We start from the raw sequence: 7,847 nt of genomic DNA, 5'->3' as shown, positions 1-7,847 counted from the left end.
GCCTCCCTGTCTCCCAGCATCACCATCTCCTGGAGTTCACTCAAACTCATGTCCATTGAGTCAGATGCCATCCAGCCATCTCATCCTCTGTTGTCCCCTTCTCCTCCTGCCCCCAATCCCTCCCAGCATCAGAGTCTTTTCCAGTGAGTTAACTCTTCGCATGAGGTAGCCAAAATACTGGAGTTTCAGCTTTAGCATCATTCCTTCCAAAGAACACCCAGGGCTGATCTCCTTCAGAATGGACTGGTTGGATCTCCTTGCAGTCCAAGGAACTCTCAAGAGTCTTCTCCAACACCACAGTTCAAAAGCATCAATTCTTTCGGCGCTCAGCTTTCTTCACAGTCCAACTCTCGCATCCATACATGACCACAGGAAAAACCATAGCCTTGACTAGACGGACCTTTGTTGGCAAAGTAATGTCTCTGCTTTTCAATATGCTATCTAGGTTGGTCATAACTTTCCTTCCAAGGAGTAAGCGTCTTTTAATTTCCTGGCTGCAGTCACCATCTGCAGTAACTTCGGAGCCCAAAAAGATAAAGTCTGACACTGTTTCCAATACCAGACCACCTGACCTGCCTCTTGAGAAACCTGTATGCAGGTCAGGAAGCAACAGTTAGAACTGGACATGGAACAACAGACTGGTTCCAAACAGGAGAAGGAGTACGTCAAGGCTGTATATTGTCACCCTGCTTATTTAACTTATATGCGGAGTACATCATGAGAAACGCTGGGCTGGAAGAAGCACAAGCTGGAATCAAGATTGCTGGGAGAAATATCAATAACCTCAGATATGCAGATGACACCACCCTTATGGCAGAAAGTGAAGAGGAACTCAAAAGCCTCTTGATGAAAGTGAAAGAGGAGAGTGTAAAAGTTGGCTTAAAGCACAACATTCAGAAAACGAAGATCATGGCATCCCGTCCCATCACTTCATGGGAAATAGATGGATTACTATAGCTTTGCAATATAGTTTGAAATTAGGGTGCTTGATGCCTCTAGCTTTGTTGTTGTTTCTGAAGTCTGCTTTAGCTAATCAGCATCTTCTGTACTTCCTTACAAATTTTAGGAATATTTGTTATAATTCTGTGAAAAATGCCATTGGAATTTTGATAGGGATTGCATTGATTCTGTTGATTACTTTAGTAGGATGGACATTTAAACACTATTAATTCTTCTAATTTCATCAGTTTGGTATATCTTTTCATTTATTTACTGAACCTCTTATAGTTTTCAGAGATTTTTCACCTCCTTTGTCAGAAGTGAGCTGCTGTAGATCTATTCTTGGATTTTATATTGTTTCATTGATCTAAGTACCCATCCTTCCAAAAGAGCCATTAGTTTGGATCACTCTAGCTATAAAATAGTTTTAAATTTGGTTAAACATCATTTATACTTGGAAATAAATGTCTCACATGTTTATTTTTCTTCATTCAATTTGTTTTATCTATCCTAATTCATATGTTTTTTCATAAATATTTCAGAATAAGTTTTCTACAACTATTAAAGATTTTGCTGGGGCTTGGACTAAAATTACATTAAACCAGGATATCAACTTGGGAAAGAATTGACATCTTTCCTGTGTTCAGGTTTCCAGCTGATAGATATGGTTACACTTTCCATTTATTTATATCTTTGACTTCTTTCATCAGCCTTTCAGTGTACAAGTTCTTCACATGTTCTGTTAGTTATACTTAAGTCTCTCTTTCTGGTCTTATTGTAAATATTATATTTTTAACTTTTGTTTTATGTCTTCATTGCCATATATAGACATACATGTTGATTTTTTTAATTGATTTTGAAATTGCACTTTTGATAAAATCCATTATTAGTTATATAGAATTTTTTATGAAGGGTTGGGCATTCCTTGGAAATTTTTGTGTGGGCCATTATATCAAATGAGGATAGATATAATTTTATTTAGGGGTTTCCCTGGTGGCTCAGACAGTAAAGAATCTGCCTGGAGTGCAGGAGACATGGGTTTGATCTCTGGGTTGGGAAGATCCCCTGGAGAAGGGCGTAGCAATTCACTCCAGTATTCCTGCCTGTAGATTTCTCATGGACAGAGGAGCCTGGAAAACTATAGTCCGCTGGGTTGCAAAGACTTGGACACAATTGAGTGACTAACATACACAGACACATGCACAGACACACATGCACACACAATTTATTTCTGATATGCGTGTGTTCTGATCACTTCCTCTTCGTTCTGTACATGAAGGAGGGTCCCCCACCTTTAATAGTATGAGATGGCTGAACACACAACATCCAAACGGACAGATGAATTGATAGCAGTTTATTATGTAGACTCAGCCTGAGGATACGACTCCCTCCATAGGGGCACATGGAGGCTGCACTCAGGAACACAGTGAATAAGTAGGAGCTATGGAAGACAACCTTTGCAGTAACCCGATAATGGGGTCCCCCTGGATTTTATGGAAGGATGTTTTTGGTTTGTCAGAATAGTTTCATTAGCTCATCGGGATGTGAAACCTTAGACTGAGAAGCAAGGGCAGTTCAGCTGTTCAGGTTGACGGGAAGTAGCTGGGTAGAGAGACAAGCCTAGTGAAAGTAGAGAAGGAACTCACAGTCTGGGGCCCTGTGAGGCTTGAGGAGGTCTTGGCTGCAGTTCAAATGTCAGATCTCACAATATAACACAGCACTGACTCCTTTTTCTTGTTTTATTACGCTGATGAGGACTTCCGTTAATGTGTTAACTAAAGGAGGAGGAAGGCATATGACCATGTGGACAGAATTATAAAATAGTTTTTATAGATAGAATTATTAAACAGAATTCAATCTCTGTTCTTCATTTTTAAAAATTTAAACCTCTTGTTAAAGAATGAGTACTCAAGAGAAATTTTCTCAATCTAAGAAGACTACTCTGCTGCACATGTCAGACTCAATGGCAAAATATTTAAAATCTTCTTCTTGATATCTGGAATACTAGAGATGGTAGACAATGAAAAGTGAAGAGAAAAATAAAGCTATAAGGGTTGCAATGGAGGTAAAGTTGTCATTCTTTACTCTTAATTTATTCCTACACTTTGAAAATAAAAATAGTAGACAAACTAACAGATTTAATAGTTTTGTTGGATAAAAGGCCAATATATAGGAAACCAACTCTATTATGTTGTACCAGAAATGAAGATCAAAACTGAGAAAACGATATCATTCAGAGTAGCAATCCCAAATATCAAATATCTAGGAATAAACCTAACAAGATATGAGTAAGACTTCTATACTGAAAACTACAAAACATCATTGGGACAAGTCAGTGAACCCATGTAATTGATGACAATAAAGATCAGAGATGGTAAGGGTAAGTATTTTAAATGCTAGTTACCTCTAAATTAATCTACATTCAATTAAATTTTCATTGAAAATCAAGGTAAGGATTTTTGTTTGCTTGATTGTTTCTTCTGCTTTTTCCTTTGGTCTCTGTGTATGTGAAGGTGTGTTTATGAGCTGTTGTTGTTCAGTCGTTCAGTCACTCAGTTGTGTCCAACTCTTTGCAACCCCATGGACTGCAGCATGCCAGGCTTCCCTGTCCTTCACCATGTCCTGGAGTTTGCTCAGACTCATGTTCATTGAGTCAGTGATGCCATCCAACCAGCTCATCCTCTGTTGTCCCCTTCTCTTCCTGCCCTCAGTCTTTCCCAGCATCAAGATCTTTTCAAATGAGTCAGCTCTTCGCATCAGGTGGCCAAAGTATTGGAGCTTCAACTTCAGCATCAGTCCTTCCAATGAATATTCAGGCTTGATTTCCTTTAGGATTGACTGGTTTCATCTCCTTGCAGTTCAACAGACTTGCAAGAGTCTTCTCCAACACCATAGTTCAAAAGCATCAGTTCTTCAGCACTCAGCCATCTTTATGGACCAACTCTCACATCTGTTCATGACTACTGGAAAAACCATAGCTTTGACTATACAGACCTTTGTTGGCAAAGTAATGTCTCTGCTTTTTAATATGCTGTCTAGGTTTGTCATAGCTTTTCTTCCAAGGAGCAAGTCACTTTTAATTTCATGGCTGCAGTCACCATCTGCAATGATTTTGGGGCCCAAGACAATAAAGTCTGTCATTGTTTCCATTGTTTCCCCATCTATTTGCCATGAAGTGATGGGACTGGATGTGTATGTGCGAAGATTGTAAAACTAAATTTAAAATTTGAACATACATTTTATAGCCTAGAATCACCTAGGAAATGTTCAAAAGTAAGAACAAACCTGGTAGAAAATTAGTACAACATAACAAAAGCCTTGTTAGATTATGTTGTGCTGTATTGGCTATGCTAATTGTGGTATATTAATCAACATAGTGTGATGTTTGCTTGGGTGAAGATGAATAGGAAAACAGAATAAAATAGAAATTCTAGAACCAGATCCTCTCTCAAAGAAAATGCTCTGGTCTATGGTGGCACTGCAGAGCAATGGGAGGAAGATGGTCTTTTCAATAAACATGACTAGGTCGTTTGAATGTTTCTTTGAGAAAATTTACCATGGCACTTACTCTAATCATTGGGCTTCCCCCATGGCACTAGTGGTAAGAACTCACCTACCAATGCAGGAGATGCAAGAGATGTGGGTTCAATCCCTGGGTAGGGAAGATCCCCTGGAGAAGGAAATGGCAAATCACTCCAGGATTCTTGCCTGGAGAATTCCACAGATAGAGGAGCCCTGGTGGGCAACAGTGCATAGGCTCACAAAGAGTCAGACATGACTGAAGCGACTTAACATTCAAATGCACACTCTAACCATTAATAAAATAAGTTCCAGAAAGATTGAAACATTCGGTAGGTTTTTGAAGTGGAGGGTGGTCCTTGTCCCCTCCTCCCTATGTTCTCAGCCTGCCGTTTGTCTGTGGAAAAACTTTAGCCAAAGGATAAGTCTAATCAGAGAAGTGAAAACACGCAGAAACAAAGGGAAATGGCCACCTCCCCTTACATCTGGACCGGCGCTGAGCTCAGACCATGAGAATGTGGTGGAGAGGACACCACACGTCTTCTGAGACTACATCTGGAGAAGTCTTGGGGCATTTACTTTCCTCTCGGAAGTGCTGAGCCACCAGGTGAGAACTTGTCTTCATTGCTGGTGGGACCACATGGGCCACGTTAGAGGCGCTGGATCTGCTGAGAGAGAGGCTGTCCCCACATCCCAAGGGAGCCTCAAGGAGACCCCCGCTCCAGCTGCCACCTGACTGTAGCCACATGAGGGACCTTCCGTGAAAACCACCTACTACGTTCAGTCAACTCTAGGACTGTGAAAAAATCACTACATGGCTGTAGTTTAAAAATAACTAATCAATTAATTTTTGGTTGCTTGGGTCTTTGTCACTGTGTGTGGGCTTTCTCCAGCTGCACGGAGCTGGGGCCATCCTCTAGCTGTGCACGCAGGCTTCTCATTGTCCTGGCTTCTCTTTTTGTGAAGCTCGGTCTCTAGAGCGCCAGCTCAGTACTTGTGGCACTAGGGCTTGGTTGCTCTGAGGCACATGAAGTCTTTCTGGAGCACGGATTGAACCCATGGCCCCTGCATTGGCAGGCAGATTCTTATTCACTGTACCATCAGGGAAGTCCAAATAGCTGTAGAAGTTTTAGGGTAATTTTTTTGAAAGTAGCTGTGGAAATTTTATTTTTATTTATTAATTTTTTTTATTATGGAACATTTCAAACATAACTGAAAATGGAAGGAGTAGTGTAATGACTTACACAGAACTAGATCATGAAATATTGGGGTTTTCAAAGAATTTCATCTAAAATGTCCAATCTCCTGGCACAAAATCCTTTATATTCTGTTAGCGTCTTTTTAATATTTGTAGAATCTGTAGGAATGGCATCTTTTCATTATAGATGGTAATAATTTGCAAGTTGGATTTTTCTTCCTTGTCAGTCTTGCAGGTGGATCATCAAAAAAAAGAAAGAAAACTCTAGTTTTGTGATTTTCTTTATTATACATCTATTTTCTTTTAAAATTAACTGCAAATCCTTTATTGCTATCAAATAAGAATCAATTTTTTTTTTTTTTTTTTTGCCACACCAGATGGCATGTAGGATCTTAGTTCCATGACCTGGGACTGAACCCGTGCCCCTGCGTTGGAAGCTTGGAGTCTTAACCACTGGACCACCAGGGAAGTCTCTATATATCTATTCTCCATTCTACTTATTCCCTCTCTTACTGACATCATTTCCTTTCTTCTACTTTTCTTGGTGTGTTACTCCAGTTTACACAGCATGTTTTCTTAAAGACACTATTCTTTCTCCATCGGATATTTTTGGCTCCCTTGTCAAATATTAGTTGACTGTACATCCAAGGGTTTAATTCCAGGCTCTCTATTCTGTCCTAATGGTCTGTGTGTCCATTTTAATGTCAGGCTATACTGTTTTTATTACTATAACTTTTTACTATAGTTTGAAATCAGGAAGTGTGATACCTCTGGTTTTGTTCTTTCTCAGGGTTGCTTTGGGTATTCTGAGGCTTTTGTACTTTATGATTTTTTTTTTTTTTTGCTATCCAGGCTGGCTAGTCCTAATTTCACTTAACACTTGGCATATTATCCCTTTGCATGGCTATACCACAATTCATCTGTTTTTTCTCTGAAAATTAAGACTTGTTCTTTTCTCTTCAATGGCATTTTTAATATGTCATCTTGGGCACATATGTGAGAATTTGTTTAGAATGTTTTTAACTAGGATGGAAATCTGGGATTATCTGACTACCCAAAGGGGTATACACCAGTATTTAACATATTTTATAATTTTTTAACATACAGAATATTTATAATCAAGACATGATTATAAGTTTCTGTCTTAGAATTTTGAAATAATTTTATTACTCCAAACCCTGGTGCAACAAACATTCGAGTAGAGGTTTCTTTAGGCTCATGTAGGATTGTTCCTTTAAGACAGATATTGTCTTAGTTCCTTCAGGCCACCAGAACCAAATACTATAAGTGGGGTAGCTTATAAATAGCAGAATTTTATATCTCACAGTTCTGGAGGCTGGGAAATCTGAGTTCAGGGTGCCAGCAAGGTCAAGTGCTGGTGAGAAACCTCTTCTGGGTTTGCAAACTGCCAACATCTCACTTGTAGCCTCATACGGTGGTGGGAAGGGGAGACCCTGGTCTCTTTGGTCCTTTATAAGGGCATTAATGTCATAGGCAGAGGATCCAGAGATCAAATTGCCAACATCTGCTGGATCATTGAAAAAGCAAGAGAGTTCCAGAAAAACATCGATTTCTGCTTTATTGACTATGCCAAAGCCTTTGACTGTGTGGACCACAACAAACTCTGGAAAATTCTGAAAGAGATGGGAATACCAGACCACCTGACCTGCCTCTTGAGAAACCTATATGCAGATCAGGAAGCAACAGTTAGAACTGGACATGGAACAACACACTGGTTCCAAATAGGAAAAGGAGTACGTCAAGGCTGTATATTGTCACCCTGCTTATTTAACTTATATGCAGAGTATATCATGAGAAACGCTGGGCTGGAAGAAGCACAAGCTGGAATCAAGACTGCCGGGGGAAATATCAATAACCTCAGTTATGCAGATGACACCACCCTTATGGCAGAAAGTGAAGAGGAACTCAAAAGCCTCTTGATGAAAGTGAAAGTGGAGAGTGAAAAAGTTGGCTTAAAGCTCAATATTCAGAAAAAAAAGATCATGGCATCTGGTCCCATCACTTCATGGGAAATAGATGGGGAAACAGTGGAAACAGTGTCAGACTTTATTTTTCTGGGCTCCAAAATCACTGCAGATGGTGATTGCAGCCAGGAAATTAAAAGACACTTACTCCTTGGAAGAAAAGTTATGACCAACCTAGATAGCATATTCAAAAGCAGAGACATTAC

Source organism: Bison bison, unplaced genomic scaffold, assembly GCF_000754665.1.
Source record: "Bison bison bison isolate TAMUID 2011002044 unplaced genomic scaffold, Bison_UMD1.0 scf7180017864270, whole genome shotgun sequence".
Lineage (NCBI taxonomy): Eukaryota > Metazoa > Chordata > Mammalia > Artiodactyla > Bovidae > Bison > Bison bison.
The sequence above is the reverse complement of the archived record's forward strand: the minus strand, read 5'-3'. Positions refer to the sequence as shown.